Source organism: Cynocephalus volans, chromosome 3 (assembly GCF_027409185.1).
Source record: "Cynocephalus volans isolate mCynVol1 chromosome 3, mCynVol1.pri, whole genome shotgun sequence".
Lineage (NCBI taxonomy): Eukaryota > Metazoa > Chordata > Mammalia > Dermoptera > Cynocephalidae > Cynocephalus > Cynocephalus volans.
In genome coordinates this window covers 102,057,002-102,075,531 of record NC_084462.1, presented here as the reverse complement: position 1 = coordinate 102,075,531, position 18,530 = coordinate 102,057,002, and the positions used below count along the sequence as shown (strand labels likewise).

Here is an 18,530-nt window from a genome sequence, read left to right as displayed (position 1 = left end):
ATGTCATTAAGTAGAATGCTGTTTAATTTCCATGTGTTTGTATAGTTTCCAGAGTTTTGTTTGTTATTAATTTCTAGTTTTAATCCATTGTGGTCTGAGAAAATACATGGGATAATTCCAATTTTTTTGAATTTGTTGAGACTTGATTTGTGACCTAATATGTGGTCTATCCTGGAGAATGATCCATGTGCTGATGAGAAGAATGAATATTCTGAGGTTGTTGGGTGGAATGTTCTGTAGATATCTGCCAATTCCAATTGGTCTAGAGTCTTGTTTAGATCTTGTGTTTCTCTACTGATTCTTTGCCTAGATGATCTGTCTAATATTGACAGTGGAGTGTTCAGGTCCCCTGCTATTATGGTATTAGTGTCTATTTCCTTCTTTAGGTCTAATAGAGTTTGTTTTATAAATCTGGCTGCTCCAACATTGGGTGCGTACATATTTATGATTGTTATGTCTTCTTGATGGATCAGTCCTTTTATCATTAAGTAGTGTCCCTCATTGTCTCTTTTTATGGTTTTTAGTTTAAAGTCTATTTTGTCAGATATAAGAATAGCCACTCCAGCTCGTTTTTCTTTTCTGTTTGCATGGTAAATCTTTTTCCATCCTTTCACTCTTAGTCTGTGTGAATCTTTATGGGTGAGGTGGGTCTCTTGTAGGCAGCATATAGTTGGGTCCTGCTTTTTGATCCAGTCAGCCAGTCTGTGTCTTTTAATTGGGGAATTTAAGCCTTTAACATTAAGAGTTGTTATTGAAAGGTGTTGATTTATTCCTAGCATTTTATTGGTTGTTTGGTTGTCTTAGGTGTCTTTTGTTCCTTGCTTTCTGATTTACTGTTTGGTTTCTTTGTCTGTTGGTTCCTTAGGTTGTAGATAGTGTTTTTGTTAGCTTGTTTTCTCTTCATGAATGCCATTTTTATTGTACTAGCGGGTTTAGATTTTTCTTAGGTTTTTATGGCAGTGGTAGTTATTTTTCAGGAACCAAACCCAGTACTCCCTTGAGGATTTCTTGTAAGGGTGGTCTTGTGGTAGTGAACTCCCGCAGTTTTTGTTTGTCTGAGAAATATACTATTTGCCCCTCATTTCGGAAGGATAGCCTTGCAGGGTAGAGTATTCTTAGCTGGCAATCTTTGTCTTTTAGTATTTTGAAAATATCATCCCATTCCTTTCTAGCTTTTAGGGTTTGTGATGAAAAGTCTGATGTTAACCTGATTGGGGCTCCCTTATAGGTGATTTGACGCTTCTCTCTTGCAGCTTTTAAGATTCTCTCTTTGTTTCTGAGTTTTGCCAATTTGACTATGACATGTCTTGGAGAAGGCCTTTTTGGGTTGAATACATTTGGAGATCGTTGAGCTTCCTGGATCTGAAGATCTGTGATTTTTCCTATACCTGGGAAGTTTTCTGCCACTATTTTGTTGGATATGTTTTCAATGGAATCTCCATTTTCCTCCCCTTCTGGAATACCCATGACTCGGATATTTGAGCGCTTGAGGTTGTCTGATATCTCTCTCAGATTTTCTTCCATGTCCTTGATTCTTTTTTCTTTCTTTTTGTCTGCTTGTGTTATTTCAAACAGCCCATCTTCAAGTTCAGAGGTTCTCTCTTCAACTTCGACAAGCCTGCTGGTTAAACTCTCCGTTGTGTTTTTTATTTCGCTGAATAACTTCTTCAGTTCAGCAAGTTCTGCTACATTTTTTTTCAGGACATTGATTTCCTTGTATATTTCCTCTTTCAGATCCTGTATACTTTTCCTCATTTCATCATGATGTCTAGCTGAGTTTTCTTGTATCTCATTCAGTTTCCTTAGAATTATCATTCGAAATTCCTTGTCAGTTATTTCAAGGGCTTCTTGTTCTATAGGATCTAGAGTATGAGATTTATTAACTTTTGGTGGTGTACTTTCTTGATTTTTTGTATTTCTGGTGTCTTTTTTTTGGTGTTTATTCATTGTGGCAGGGGGTTTCACAGTCCACCGGTTTGAGACTAATGACTAACTAGGATGTTGCTGTGGTTGCCAATTTGGTATGGCTCCCGCCGTGACTGCTCAGTTGGCCTCTAGTGTCTTGTGTGTGTGGTTGCCTCGGGTCTTGGGCTTCTCTGGGGATCCACCTTTCTCGTCAGCTTGTACTCTGCTGGGCTGGTGGATCACGTACCACAGGGTGTGTGATCTCTGTTGAGCTTTCACTTTCTGTACAGGACTTCTCCCCGTTCCGTGTGCTCTGGCCCAGGCTGTTAGATCGTGCAGTGGCGACCCCACCGGGTGTGTGGTTTCTGTCGAGTCTCCGCCTCCCTGGCCGCACGTCTCCCCCCTCTGTGCACACTGTGCTGGGCTGGGGTGTGTCTTCTGCACCCCTCGTCTATCAGCTGGGCCTTCAAGACCCTGCTCAGCACCGCCTCGCCCAGGAAGTCTACCAGGTTTCTGCTAGGCACAGACGACCGGTCTCTCTGGGTGCCTTTGTAGCACTGTGTAGATCTTTCTCGGGTCTTGGTCACCTTTGTATCCCCCCGGTATAAACCGAGTCTAGTGCCCGCCTGCAGCCTGCTCTCCGGCAGGTTCAAGCGGACCTGGGAACTCTCCTACCACACTATTCCCAACCAGAAATTCGTTAGGCTTTTTTCCAAACTGGTGGTCGCAGAGATGGTATCTGCCTCCCAGTAACAGGAAGTTTACCAGGGCCGGAGTCCAGGGTGTGGTGGAGTGACAGTCGGCCTGCCCGTACTTCCTAGCCCTCCCAACACTGGTCGGGACGCCCCACACCCCCAGCCCCGCCAGAGAACCGCGGAGGGAGTGGGAGAGGAGGCCGGCCCGCAGGGTCCGGAAAGCCCCGCGCCAGGCCAAGCAAATGGGCTCAGTGATGGCCGAGCAGGGCGGAGCTGCCCGCACCTGGGAAAATGGAGGCAGCACCGGGGCAGTGAGTGGCCTGGTGGTGCAGGCGGGAGCCGCGTGGGCATCCACCCCCCGAACAGAGCTGTGCCAGGGATCACTCACAGTGCTGTGCCAGGTCGGGCGCTCGCTCTGTCTCTGGTTTGTTGCCTTCCGTGTTCTCGGCGCTGCCGCCTCGGGCTGTTCAGTCGCGGTGCCGCTCGGGCGCTCCCAGGAATCTTCTTTAATGCCGGCCTGAAACCTCGAATCCTGAATAGGGCAGCTGGCCGCCTTCAGTGCGGCCCCAGCCTCCGGGATCCTGGCTGCATCCACAGCAGCCCTGGCGCCGTGTTCCCTGTTTCAAGACTCACTTTTGCAGCTAAGAATCAGTTCTTTTCCTGCTCCACACTTCAAAGCTGTTGCCTGTAAATGAGGCAGCCTCTCCTGCCGGTGGCAAAGTGGCGTTGAGCCCCCACGACCGGCCAGCAGCAGCAGTCCTCCCTTAAGAGATGGCCAGAGGAAGGTCCACAAGTTTCCCGGCTGCCTGAGGCCCAGTGGCCACCTTTTCCACCTCAGCTACTCCGCGCCAGCCGCCGCAGCCGCCGCCATCTTGAAAACCAGAGAGACGGTCTTTTAAAAGGTGATTAAAGTGAAATGAGACCATTAGGGTTGGCCCTAATTCAGTTGGACTGGTGTCATTGTAATAAGAAATTTGGACACAGAGACATTAGGGATGCATACATCCCTAGAAGCAGAAAGAAGGTAGCCATCTACAAGCCAAGGAGAGAGGCCTCAGAGGAAGCCAGACCTGCTGACACCTTGATCTTGAACTTCTAGACTCTAGAACTATGAGAAAAATAAATTTGTTTTATTTACCAACCAGTCTTTGGTACTTTCTTGGCAGCCTTTAGGAGACCAATACAATGATCTCTTAAAGAGATTTAAATAATAAGAAATAAATCTTGTGTATCTGCATATGTAGTTATCATTTCTAGTGCTATTCATTTCTCTGTGTATATCCATCACGTAGTATTTTCCTTCTGCCTGATGGACCTTCTTCAAATTTCTTATAGTCAGGTCTGCTGGTGATAAATTTTTTAGTTTTGTTTGTCTGAGAAGGCCTTTATTTTGCTTTTATTTTTGAAGGATATTTTCACTTGGTAGGGAAGTCTAGGTTGATGGTTTTCTACTCAAGTTTCTTAAATGGTGTTCCTCTCTTTTCTCACATGTACTGTTATCAACAAGATATCAGCTATCAGTCTTATCTTGTTTCTCTGCATGAATTGAGATGCTAAGGTTTTCTCTTTAGCACTGATTCTGAGCCATTTGATTATGATATGTAGTTTTCTTTATGTTTCCTGTGCTTGGGGTTCTTGAGTTTCTTAGATCTTTGGGTTTATAGTTTTCATCAAATTTAGAAGTTTTTTGCTATTATTTCTTCAAATATTTTTTTCTCCACCTCTTTTTCCTCTCCTTTTGAGATTCCAATTATACACTTATTGGGCTGGTTAAAGGTTTCCCAAAGAAACCCAATGCTTTGTTTATTTATTTATTTATTTAGTCTATTTTTCTCTCTGTTTTTCATTTTGAATGGTTTTTGTTGTTTATCTTCAAGTGTCCTAGTCTTTTCTTCTGTGATGTCTAACCTGTCATTAATTCCACCCAGTGTATTTTTAAAATCTCCTATATTGTAGATTTTCTCTCTAGAAGTTCAGTTTGGGTCTTTGGAAAATATCTTCCATGTCTTCATTTAAAATGTTCATTTTTTCCTCTAGCTTTTTGAACATATGGAATATAGTTATAATTGTGTTATTGTCTTTGCTAATTCTAAAACCTGTGTCAGTTCTAAGTAAGTTTTGTTTTTCCCCCTTAATTTTGAGTCTTACTTTTTTCCTCCTTTCCGTGATGGGTAATTTTTAATTTGATGCCAGACATTGTAAATTTGGCCTTATTGGATTTTGATATTTTTGTGTTTCTATAAACATTACTTGAGCTATTTTCTAGGATGCTGGTAAGTTACTTGAAACCAGTTTGATACTTTTCGGTCTTCATTTTAAGATTTATTAGGTGGAACTAGAGAAGCATTTAGTCAAGAGTTCATTATTCCCCACTATTGAGGCAAGATCTCTCTGAGAACTCTACCTAATGGCCTGTAAATTATGAAGTTTGCCAGTGTGCCTAGTGGGAATAGGCATTATTTCCAGCCTTGTGTGCTTGCGTGATCATCTTCTGAGATCCAGGTGTCCTTCAGTGATATCCTACTGAGAATTACCCAATATCTCAGGTCTGGAGAGCATGACTCAGTGTGGGGAAGTGTAGGTCAGTCTGGAGGTGAGGGAGACCAGGAACAGTCTGGCTCTCTCCTTTCCCCCCATTACCAGGCTGAATTCCCTGACTGTTGGGGAGGGAAATGGGGAGATCCCTAAGAACGGCACCAGAGTCCTGTTTGTTGACTGCCAACATCCTTAGGGTGAAAGATGTATTTTCTCACTTTGCACACGAGAATCTATAATTTTTGTTCATTTGTATATTGGCTACATTATGGATGTTTTTGTTGGTTTAAACATACACTTTTTATAGTCCTTGGGAAGTTGGAAGTGTATATATGCCTAATTCCATCCTCTTCTCTTTTTCTTTCCTGGTCCTCTTGGCTCTTCCTCCATACCCTGAGCCTATCAGTGCCCGCTCAGGTGGAATAATGGGATATCTACATTCCTGCTTTGAGGCAGGGCTACTTTCTCATTTCTAACCAGCAACTGCCTGTATTTTTTTTAAAAAATAGCCAACAAGGAGAATCCATGGGCAATATTTATGCCTTTCTACTCTCACCATCTTAGAATTCCTCTCTACTTTTCACCCAAATCCCCACTTCTGATATCTATGACCACTTTTTTTTGTGCAGTTCTCCACTGTTCCCTTTCCTTTATGGAAAGTCTCTTCAAATACTGGAACCTTCCAGCAAGTCTCTCAAGTGTATATGTGACCTAAGTGGAATGTAATTGGGCTGCTTTTATCCCCTTGAGAGGGGATGACGGACACTTAGCAATAGCCAGCAGGAGGAATTGAGTTGTTAGTAAGCTTTGACAGATCCAGAAAGAGCAAATGGTAATAGAGCGCTGACAGGTCTTTGGGACCACAGTCTTTCTTGCTTGATTCCCTGCCCAATGAAAGGCATGTAGTCTTGGATGCTGGTTAGTACTCTGCTCTGGATCATGAGCAAAGCAATACGAAGACAGAGGGCTGGGAAGGAGAAAGACAAAGAGAGACAATGAGAAGCAGAAAACACAAAAATGATCAGAACCAGTGTTGATATTGATATCACAAACTTCTTCTCAATATCCTACATAGAAATAACTGACTTCAAAATTTCAATAAAGGCTATTGCACTCGGAGGGGGGGGTGCATCTCACAAACTGGCTTGGATTATTATCAATATTTCTTTTGGCCTTGCTGTTCCCCAACTGACCGAAATGTTTTGTCCTTATGTATAAAAAGTATTAGACATTCTCACAGCTACTTAGTTAAGGCAAACACTAAGATTTTTCAAGAGAATTTTTTTCTCACAATTCTAATGAAGTGTTTTTAGGTTTCAGGAGGAAAACACCTACCTTTTCTTAAATGGCTTCAGTTTGTAAATTGGTGAAGTACATAGGGAAGTCTGAGGCTCAGGCCCTTATTGTTCATTACAGTATGGGTCATGCCCAAGCGTGAAGGCAGGTAGGAGTAGTCTGTGTGTGTGTATGGGGCGGGGGGCGGTTGCAAGAGAAATCAACGGGGAAAGAGCTCTCTGGGGGGCAGGGAAGCAGAATGGCTAAGATCATGGACAGCCTGGGCTTGAATCGCAGCTCTGCACTTACCAACTGAGTTATCTAAATCAAATTAAGTATCCTCTCTGAACTTCAGTTTCCTTATGCATAAAATGGAAATAATAATAGTTCATACTTAAGAGACTTGGTATCTGAGTTAAATGATTAAAATTTGTAAAGGGCTGATACATAGAAAAATTTCTGCGTTAAATAAATAAAAAAATAGAACTCTAAGTTGCACTCAACAGATACCAATCCCTGTCAATTTAAGCAGAATTGGACTTTGTTAAGAGGATATTAATGTAGAATATCTAGGAGGAATAGACAGGCAGGCCACAGAGCTGGTCCCATGAAGAACCACAAACACGAAGGGTACAGACACCACAGTTGCTGCAGTTTGCGATGCCACGATGTTGGACTCAGGATGTTGCCACTGGAAACTGGACATAGCTGCCTCCATTTTCTCCAGCCGGGATCTGTAGCATCCCTGCTTTCCTGGATCACCAGCCTTGATACCATGGCTGGGGTGGAGGCTCATGTCTGGGGTAAAGTAGGTTGGGCTCATGTCATAGCTTCAAGGGGCTTCAACAATGGAAGGTAAGCTCTGCCTCATAGGTTTGGAAATTTCCCAATTTTAGAAATGAGATTCAGACATTGGGAAGTCAAAAAGAATGCTAAATGGGCATGGGGCACCAAGGAAGAAGGATTACAAGAACAGTAAATGAAAGAACCAGCAAATTGATGGACAAAGCTAAACAGATTATGGGCTACTACAAATACTCATTGATCAAATCTGAGTGAGAAGTCGTTATAAGGGGAGGAAATATGGATAAAAGACGAAGTCATCTGTAATTCCCTAAGGAGCTCAGGAACAGTGCTAGACATAAGTTTTCAGACATAAGTTTGCCTTTGTCAATTTCTCACTCCTTTCTCAGGATCTCAGGATCCTCATTCCTACATTCCTACATCCCAAGCCTTTCATCTACTGTAACTTTCCTCCCCCATCCCCACCCCAACTACTATTCTGCACTCCATTTTTTCTCTCAATCAACTATTGATTCATTTTCTTGCGCAGGTGTTCAGCAATAATTGAGGTGGCAGCTGATAAACCATCAATGTGTGAAGACTCCCAGGGAACATTTGCATTTCAAGAGAAAAACAAAGACTTCACACTCTGGAGGAACAGTATTTTGTGGCTGAGAGCACGTCCCAGCACTCTGTAACATCACTAAGGCACCTGCCCACAGCGCCAACCCAGCTCTCCAAGGGACCTTCCTCGTGGCTGGCTGGTCGCAAATGAGGCAGACTTGTCTACAGACAGATGGCTCGGAGGTCACCCCTGAGCACATGCCCGTTGCAGGGTGAACGCACCTTCACCTTTGCTTTCAGTCGCTATTTCCATCTTTTGCCCTATGAAGACACAGCCCTCCTTAAAGCCCAGTTCATCCCGTACTTTCTTCTTTCAGAGGTTAAAAATAGCACTCTCTTCAATGACCTCAATAATTTAGAACCCATGAATAAGTCATTTACCCAGGAGGCCACACCAGGGCTTCTATTTTTACTTGTAGTCTCTCACCAAGCAAAGTGACCTCTCTCAAGCAGCCAACAATGACACCGTCCATCTGGCTTCCCAGGGAACAGCCAGGGCAGACCTTCCAGTGCAGCCTTTTCTCAAGGGCGAAGATGGACTCACAGGTGTCAGTAGCTTGAGAATGTGAGTAATGAAACATCAAGTTAGGTAAATATGTCTTGCTCAGAACTCCTGCAGCTACCTAGAGCATGTCCCCAGGGAGAACACTTTCTATAAAATAGGGCAAGCAAATTTGGTCTATACTGGCCCTCCATTATGGCCACCTGTTCACTCAGATGCCATTTTCCAAACATTGAACCTCAGCAGAAGAGCATCATAAGTGCACCCCAACCCCATGCTTCCTTCACCTCCCTTCAACTTATATTCCCTTGTCTCGTCTCCTCTATCCACTACTTTGGGGAAGATTAATCATTTACTCTTTGCCAGTCCTATGGCCACCAAGAGAGGACTCTTCCTCAGGTCTTTTGGCCACCAGTCTATAAAAATAACTTCAGTTTTTCCCCCTTCATGTTTCCATATCCAAGGACTGTATTAGTTCTCCTTTCCCACCCACCATGAGATTCCCAGCCCTAGTGTTCTGCCAGCACTCCCAGCCCCAGCCTCCATGGGACCTATTCTCACTTTTTATTAACCCCATACCCATTATCTTCCATACTGTTTGCACAACGCTGAGCTCTCTCAGTGAGACACTACTTTAAGCCCTTTCCTATGACCTCATGTCTCATGATTCACAAAACCATTAATTCACTTTCACTATCTCTCCCTGGGAAAATACCCATTCTTCTTCCTGAGCCTTACTCCCTGCCCCTGCAACAGGAAGAGAGATATATTTCAGAAAGTGACAAATTCCTTCTATTCTCCTTTAACCACCTATTGTTTCCCTTCTGTAAACTAAATGTGTTTTTGGTCTTACATTTAATGATTATCATGTGGCAGGTGCAGTGCTTAATGCTTTATTGAAGCAACTCATTTACTTTTTTTCTAACCCCGCCCCCCATGTAATGTCATTTCTCTCATTTTACACATAAGAAAACTAAGGCACAGTAACTTGTTCGTAGTCACAGGGGCAAAGGCAGGATTTGAACCTAGGAAGTCTCACTCCAGAAACTATTAGTCACTAAGCCCTACAGGACATAAGATTATACCCTCTTGCTCCCCTTAGTCTGAGAGAACCCTGCAGGTAAGCATGCAGTATCTCCTCTGGCTCTGGTACATCCACTTTTCTCTCCCTAGAATACTGGATGGTTTCCACTTGGTGACACCCTTAATGAGTGTCCCTTACTCCTTATCTCGCCTTTTTTTCTACCGATTTAAGAGAATGAATTTTCAGGAGTGAATACCATTAATGAGAGCTCCCTGGTCTAAAATTCTTAAATTATTGCTATAGGTCTCATTGAGTCAGGGAACCCTTCACAGTCCATTCTAACCATTTGAAACAATTGCTATGCATGCTCTCAATTACAGTGAGTTGTAGTAATCAACACCAGCCATCAAATCACTTTTCCAATATCTTTGAAAAGTGGAACTGGAGTTTTTCAGGATGAGTTGTTCCGGGGTCTATTTAGCCTCTAGTCCTGACTCTTGAATATGTTTTGAATAGGTATGCCCAAAAAGAGAATCCCTGCTGGGGTTTCTGGGAGAAGTAGAGCTCACTAATTTATTCACAAATGTTTATAGTGACTTCTATGAACTAGGTGCTGGATTGGGTAACCTTAAAGATCCGTTCTGAATTTGAGAATCTGTAATTCCAAGAGAAAGTTAAAGTGGGCCTAGAAGAATTTATTGAATTTTATAGAGGAGACAAGAAGGGACAACTTTCCCTTTGGTGGTGGGTGAAGGTCAGAGGCAGAAACAACAGTGGCTTATGCTGGCATGAGTGAGTAGATTTCTCTAGTAGGGCAAAGGGAGCACTCCAGAAAAATCATAAGAAATGTGGTTGGTTGGGTAGACTGGGCCAGGTTACTGGATACTTTGAAAACCAAGCACAGGCGTTCCACCTTGCTGCTCTGGACAAGAGAAAGCCATTGTCATGATCCTGAGCTGGGGAATGCTATGACGAACAGTTTCTTTACGGTAAGAAGTCAGTGGTCATCTCCAATGAAAGTGAAACTTCCCTCTCATTATACAAGTAATTTAATAAAGATGAACATTTCCAATTAGAATAGGAAAATATCCTCCCTGTGGCCTAGATATGCAGCACAGAAATGGGAACAGGAGGCATTTCTCTCCCCTTTCACAGTTCTCATTTTCTCTGTAACCCTCATCTCTCAGATCTGCAATAATATTGTTTGCTAGATGTTCCAAGGCTGCTAATAAGATGCAGCTATAATGTATTCACTTCATAGCCTTCACTAGGAACCACACTATCCGCCTCACCTATTGCATTTCCCAGGTGCCTGCAGGGGCTGCACGGTGTGGTCCAAGGGTGGCATGGGAGGGGGCATCCCTCATTCAAGCAGGCCATCTCTCCCCATTAGGTCATCAGGGAATGGACAGGACCCAGGCCTGTAACTGACACAAGTCAGGATGAGAAAGGTGCTGGGGTTTGGAAAACAATATCCCAAAGTACGGCATGTTGGCATGTTGAGCACTTCGAATTAAAGGAAATTGGAAGATCTTAGAAGCTGTCTCAAAATCAAGGTATCTCTGACCTTCCTTTGTTTCTCCTTCCAGGTGCAGGGAGGGGTCCTCTCTAAAGTTCCCTTATCTGACCTAGAGAAGTTCTTCCAAAAGAAACACAATTGCCTTCAATTCCCTGTCTGAAATTTCATTAATAAGGGAAGAAAGAAGTAAAGGTATCACCTTTCCTGCCTGGACAGACTTTTCATTGGTTCTTCTGAGGGCCGTTACCTGAGAGACTTTATCTGCATAATAAGACAACTTTTGTTCACAGTGTGATTCTTCTACCCCTCACCTTCCCTAGCTTGTCGCCACCTCTCCAGAGTCCAGGGGAACTTTGACCCAGGCTATTGTCTATTCTTTCACCCCAGTCATGTCCCCTAAAAGTCACCTACTCTTTCTCTAAAATTCCAACATCTCTCACTTTCCTCTCCTGTATGAAGAAGGTATTTAAGCTTCAACCATCTGGTTTTTATCTGAATTTTTATCCTTTGTGTGACTCTCAGGCACTTGCACGTTAATACATTTGAATCCTTTTTCTCCTGTTAATCAGTTTATTTTAGCAGACTTAAAGACTTGAACCTTTAGAGGGTGAAGGAAAAAAATCTCCTGCAAAGAAAAAGCCATGCAGGAAAGGAGACAGAAATGCTTAAAGACAGAAATAGTTTGGAAACAAGAGGAAATCAAGGAGAGACTAAATCACACAAAGGATACCTGACCAGCATTTCTGTTCAACATCACAGAGAACAGAACAAGAAATAAGCAGACATCGAGGGCAGCAGGACTGTAATATTATCTTCACAGGCCAGCTTGCTTCTTAATGATGGGGTCTGGGACACACCAACCCAAAATATGACTGTAGGAGACCAAAAATACCATCCCAAAATATACCTCTTTGGCATAAGAGTTATTTTGAGCTGACTATTTTCAGAAACTGCTAACACAGGAGAAGCTCTGAAAACAGAGTAGAAGTTACCTTTTTGTAAGAGAAATTTACATCTATTAGAAGAAATCTCTATTCGTATGGGTGTCTCCCTCTCTCACCAGGAAGAGAAGAATGACTAAGTCACTAGAAACTCTTAATCAATGGAGAAAGCATCTTAAATCAGCATAACAAACTTTACTCTTGTTTATTGTCCTTTTCCTGGCCATCTCCCTATAACCAGCCTTTTCCCATGCTCTTCTTTCTTTGTTTCAGCAAAGGATAGTATTTAAGCCTGAATCAATGCCACTTCTTTGAGATTTATTCTTGGAGATTTCCTTGAGCATCTCCCGTGTTACAGGAGGTACACATGTTATTAAACTTCTGTTTGTTTTTCTCTTGTTAATCTGTCTTTTGTTACTGTAAGTCTATGAAGAACTATCAAGGGTAAACAGAACATTATTTTTCCTCCCCTGTATTAGCAAGTTCTGTATTAATCAGCCTCTTTAGGTCGTTAAAAATAGCTCCAATTTGTATTTGCCTAGAAGTGGGCTAAGAAATGACTTATTGAAAGACAGGAGGGAGAGCTAATTAGCCTTTCCAGGTCTCTCCTAATCAAATAATTATGTTTTTCCTTTTATTTGAATTAAATTAATTTAGCCATAACTATTGAGAATGGTTAGGGTCTGGGATGGTTGAGCTCTTGCCCTATCCCTCACTAATTTTTTATTTTTAAGATCCTCCCAGGCCCATCTGTCTCCCTCCGAAAACCTGTATTTGACTGCTCCAGGTCTTGAGAAATCTGCCTGTCTTCCACTTTCTGCAATATTTACAGTCTTTGCCCCACATTTAAGCAGTTAAAAGAAACTGTTTTGTATTCTTTATTTTCAGCCAAATGCTGTTTTTTAATCCCAGTTTCTTGCCAATTCCATAAGGCAGAGGCAATATTTTATCCTTTGTCATTTTCCACTAGAGTTCTGTGCAGGATGCTGTAGTTTAATAAATTTTTATTGGTTGACAGCAAAAAAAAAAAAAAAAAAAAAAAAAAAAATCAAATAAATTGTTTGTATGTAACTTAATATTTCTTGAGCATCTACCATGTGTGAGGTGCTTTAAAATCTTTGTTTAGCAATGCTTTTGAATACTAGCACTTTTAAAAAATAGCATCTAGTGTAAATTAAGATTTTGTTAACCAAATGTTTTGTCACAGGCAAGTTACTGGTTACTTAGGATATAATCATGTATAAACTACTGGTAAACACAATTTAGACACTAGAAATTCCTGAATGCAGAAAGGAAGAGTTGGAGAAGAAATTTTATTTGAAAATTAAGTGGAAGAAATATTGATTGAAAAAAATAATATATAAGAATATTGCATTTACAGAGCATACTAACGTGACAGTCTATCCTGACACTTGCAGTTAGGTCAATAAAAGAAGATTGATGAAACCCAAGCATATTAGTCTGTTTTTTGTGTTGCTATAACAGAATACCTGAAACTGAGTAATTTGTAAAGAACAGAGGTTTATTTGGCTCATGACTGCATCTGGCGTGGGCTTCAGGCTGCTTCTATTCATGGCAGAAAGCAGCAGGCAGTGGGGGTGGGGGATGGGTGGAGGGTACAAGCAGCTCACATGGCAAGAGGAAGCAAGAGAGAGGGGAGGTGCCAGTCTTTTAAACAACCAGCTCTCAGGAGAACTAATACAGCAAGAATTCACTACCCACCTCCCCCACACAGGGAGAGCATTAATCCAGTCACAAGAGATCTGCCCCCACGATTCAGACTGCTCCCTTTGCTGCCATGCTGGAATCAGATTTTCACATGAGTTTTGGGGGGACAACAGGTCCCAACTGTATCACTAAGAGGATGATGAAAGTGTTGGTTTAGGATTAACAGTCAAATGTGTACAGTGTACACATACTTTGTACACATGCTTTGTGGTCTAGAAAAATAAACCCAGAGATTTCTGGTGCCAAATCGTTATGCAGCACTAGCAACCTGTGGACAAATTCCCAGGAATGATCTGTACTTAGAGTGAAGGAAAGAAACATTTAACCGTGGTCTGGAGACAACAACCAAATTAAGCCCCGATTGATAGAAATTAAGGATTAACAAACAAGTATATATCTTGATTTCTTTAAATCTTACCCCTCAGGTATCATCATTTGCAAATATGGCATCTTTAAATATGACATGCATATTTACAGAGAAAAGTAATGATTATTGAGTGGAAGAGCATGGCAGTGTCTCCAGTAACCTTGTTGATGAAGCAACAAAGTTAGGAAATCTGGGTGATGAGGTTAAGACTTCATAAGCAGAGCATCATCACTGTTTCATTAGTGAGGATTTTGGATCTTCCCTCAGTTTCAGTCAAGATACCTTAGAACTGTTCAGCTTATAGTGATAGAACTGTAAAAGATTCTACTTACACATCATAATTGGACTATAATTACATGAATGAGACTACAATCAAATACCCAGCAATGACAGGACGTGCTTCTACCTTCAGTGATTCAGAGGCCCTTAAGAATCCCACAGTACCCTACAGTTATGCTTAAGAACCTTTGCTTTGAACAGTGAAAACCTGAAATTTAAACTGTCTAGATATTTGGACATAATTACAGTCTTTCCTAGATCACAAAATTAGTAATTGAGGTAAAATTTAGATATCTGGCTTGCTTTTTCTATTTTCCAGGAAATAAGAATTAGCTCTGAGGTTCTTTATACTTTTACATTGTTATTATGTAATGATATTTCATGTAATAATAACTGCAATAATATTTGAGTCTTTCCCAACTATTTTATCAATACTTCCCAGACTCTTTCACATCCTGGCACACATGGGAAGTGATCATATACGAAAGGCACCCAGGAAAAATGGAGAAGGCTGATGGGCATCTGGCCTTCCAGTGCCCCTTTCTGCTGGCTCAGGGGTGAAAGAGACCATATTTACATCTCCGCTCACCCAGAACCCATCTGAGGTTGCTTGGCAGGGAAGCTCTGCAAATGGCCAGTTTGGGGCCACCTCATCTGTGGTCCTCTAACTATCATGAAAATGTGTCCTCACCCTCCTAGAACTAGACTCTTGGGTGAGGGAGGGACTCCAGGAGTGGAAAGGAGATGAGCAGCCTCGTGCAAGGGAGGAACTGGCACACATTTCCAAGTGGAGTGAGCAGAAACAGTCATTTGTAGGCAGTGGCAGCTGTTGTCCTCAGGGAATTTTGCTGACAGTATGAGTGTGGGACATGATGTCACAGGAACCATGGCTTGGCCAGCACAGCATGGTGTCTAAGGCAGCTGATCTGCTCATCCAGATTGAAAAGATTTCTTCTCCTGCTGCTCTCCCACCCTCCCATTCTCCCTGCCAGTCTCAGCGATAATTGTAAAGCCATGCAGTTTCTTTCAGAAGGAGGCCATGGGAGCCAGGGCTGGGTGTTTTCATTGCTGGCATGTTGCAATTATCACCGAGGATGGTTCTGATGACAGCATAATACATGTGGTGTTTTGTGCTAAAAAAGTCAATGCCAGTGGTGGAAAGAGCAAAACTTCCCGGAGATCCGAGCACAGTTTCAGCATGACATATGACCTGTGTGGGCCCCAGTTCATGGTCACCCTTCTTCATCTTCAAGATTATTCCTACGAAGTAATCCATTAACCCAGTCCTAGGGAAGCCATGAGAAGAGAACATTATTCTTTGTTGAGGAACTCTTCAGCTCTTAAAGACTGGCAAGGAGATACTTTTAAGGTGCCTGTGTCAGAGTCCAAAATTTAAACTTAAATGAACTTGAGAGGAGAAGAAAACGTTAGCCTAAGAATAGGACTTTAAGAAAGACTGAATCCTAACTTTACCATTTAGTAACCGTGTGACTTTGGGAATCTTAATTAACTTCTCTGACCCTCTCTGTAAAAAAAAAAAGAAGTAAAGTACCCACTTTATGGACTTGTTAGAATTACATGACTAAACAAATGTAAGTAAAATACTTAGCACAAAGACTGGCCTAATGCAAATGCTACATAAACAGTAGCAGTTGTTGCTGTTACTATACTTATAGTTATTATTTTATATACCACTCGTGTTTTTAGAAAGTGAAATCCATAGAAAATTATTACATATGCTCACTAAATTACTTTTAGTACTGACCATATCTACGACTATCATACAGATGGTGAAAATTATGATACCAGTTGTGACCTCTTCAAAAATCTTCATATGTCATGTTGGTGAGATGGTTGATCAAATTATCACAAACAAGAAGAGGAACATTTTGAACATACGCACCTCCACCAAAGCAATCTGTACACTCAAAACTTTCTTCAAGACACCAAGAAATAAGTTTTCTTTCACTGGGGAAAGTTAAAAAATATATATAGTGTATATTTAATGTTGACATTTTTCTACCAATGGCTACAGCTTAATCTTTGATGTTATCGAACCATCTAAAATGTTAACTTTTCATATTACATGACCATTTTTATTTATCTAGCCATAAATTGCCAACCTGAAAAAGCTTTGCCTTATTCATTATTCAACATTAAATAGCTGCCTTTCACTTTGATGTAAGTTATTCATTTATAGACTGCTCTTACCTGAAGTTATCTGGTGACAAAGCACAGTTCCAGAGGCAGATCTTTAAGATAAGCAGCTTAAAGCAGGAGAATATTTAAGTCAGCTTTAATGTTTACTCAATAATTCATTAGACGGAAGCAATATAAAGGAAGTTACTGTTGAGCAGAAAACTGTCTTCCTCACTATTCACTACAACTTCACTATTCAACTACACCACTGAGTTTTCATTAAGTAGTGTAATTTCTGCAACTAAACTGACAATGTAAGAAAGACCTTGGTGTGCTGGCTATTATCAAAGGCAGACTCAAAATTCATTTAGGAATCACAGAGCAATAGCTTTGCTGTTACAGATTCAGAGAACATTCACTCAAGATAAGAATGCATGAAATGACGAGACAGATCTAGTTCTCCAAATCAGCTATGTAAAATGAGGCTTTTGTGACTTCCCATTCTATTATTAATGCTTCTGCTTCTTTTTCCTTTTTAAAAAACAAAAACAAAAAACAGAACACTGAGGCAAAAAAGAACAAAAGGGACATCAGCAATCGCCTTGTCTGGTCTCATCATTTTAGAGGTAAATAGCAGCAAAGCCCAGTGGTTATAAGTGAAGGCTCAGGAGTCAGTCTGCCTGAGTTCATACCCTGCCTCAGCCACTTTCCACCTATGTGACCTTTGCACAAGTGACTTACTTGTATGCACTTTAGTTTTCTGAACTGTAAAATCGTAGTTACAGACTAATGAAAGTATTTGCAGTATTAGTTATTATAGAAGTAAATGAGGCCATACATAAGTATTAGGTATTATTACACTGGGAGGGCTGAGGCTGTGAGGAGTTAAGGGATTTGTGTGAGGGTCCTCAGCTAGTGGGCAATGGTGTCCAAGTCTTCTCATTCCAGTCCAGGACTCTGAATTGTGCAAGTTAATAGCATGGTAGAGAACATAAATCTTTTCTAGCTAAACAGCATCCATTCTTCCTTCTTCCAATGGCAGCCTAATGTTTCCTTTGGAGAGCCGCCTGACCTCCACTCTTAGTCCACGTGCCTTGGCTTTACTTCTGGGAAGAGAGGGGTTGCCACTCAATGCAAGCCTGGCTAATCCAAGGAGTCCATCATCCTGGCCACAAGATTTGGTCCAGGAGGGGGCATGCAACTCCAGGCTAATGAGATGCTGTCTAGGATGTTTGCTGGAACAATTGGGAAAGAGAGGCCATTTTTCCTCTGGGGATGTGATTATTAATACATAGACTCAGAGACCCTGGTGGCCATCTTTCCACTAAGAATGTAAAGACTGAGTGGAAAAGAAGCCAACAGAGAGGGAAAGATAGCTCGTAATTGAAGAGAAAAACATTCCCGATGGCATCACCTGAGTGCTTGCATCCAGTCACACCTGAAGGTAGGGGAGATCGATCCTTGGGCATTTCAGTTAGTTCAGCCAATAAACTGGCTGCTGTCACTTACATTAAAAAAGTTCTGACTTACACAGACACTTAAAAAATATACCACATAGTTCTTGCCTCAGAAACCGGCTTGAGGATTTCCTTGTGTGAACGTGCTCTGAAACCCAAATCTTCCTGTTATAGCATGAGGGTAGTTTTGACAGTCCACCTACTCCATGGTATTTTGATATTATCTTGGTCAGGAGAGCAATGTTGGGAAGGCAGTATGGGGTGGGGCCTGGAGTCAGATCTGAGTTGGAATCCCAGCCCTTCCCCTAGTTAGCACCCTTCTCCTTGGCTGGCTCTCAGAGCCATAGTTACCTTATCTGAATAGACTTATTGCAAAGGTTCAATAAGATAACGATGCTGGGTCACTCAGCTCCAGCTCAGCTCAGCCAAATTTGTTACCAGGCATGCAGTCCAGCTGCCCGTCCCTAAATAAAAGCAAAACACTCAAAAGTCAAATGTAGGTGAAAATGGAAGTCAACTTTTTTTCAGGGATACTATGTTACCTGAGGAGAGATGGGCTAACCCATCTCTCTGGTAAATCTGAAGGAAAATGGCCAGGCTAAATCCATCTCAAAGACTCAGATTTACTGAGGGGTTTTTAAAGAGGGGGATGAGGGAATGGAACGTGGGAAAATGAAAAGCAGGAGGGAGGGGCGTGTGAGCAGCCAGGGCTTCACGCAAGATCTCTGGGGCAAAGTCTCGCCAAGACTCTGTCTGG

General features: G+C 41.8%; 1 long non-coding RNA gene across 1 annotated transcript in view; it reads left to right on the top strand.

Moving 5' to 3' along the window:
* LOC134373520 (uncharacterized) overlaps nucleotides 1-7,868 on the top strand; it is a 97,953-nt gene extending 90,085 nt beyond the window's left edge. Inside the window, exon 4 of the long non-coding RNA XR_010022981.1 lies at nucleotides 7,744-7,868. This is a non-coding gene — a long non-coding RNA (uncharacterized LOC134373520). The remainder of the gene's footprint in view (nucleotides 1-7,743) is intronic.
* Nucleotides 7,869-18,530: the final 10,662 nt, after the last annotated feature.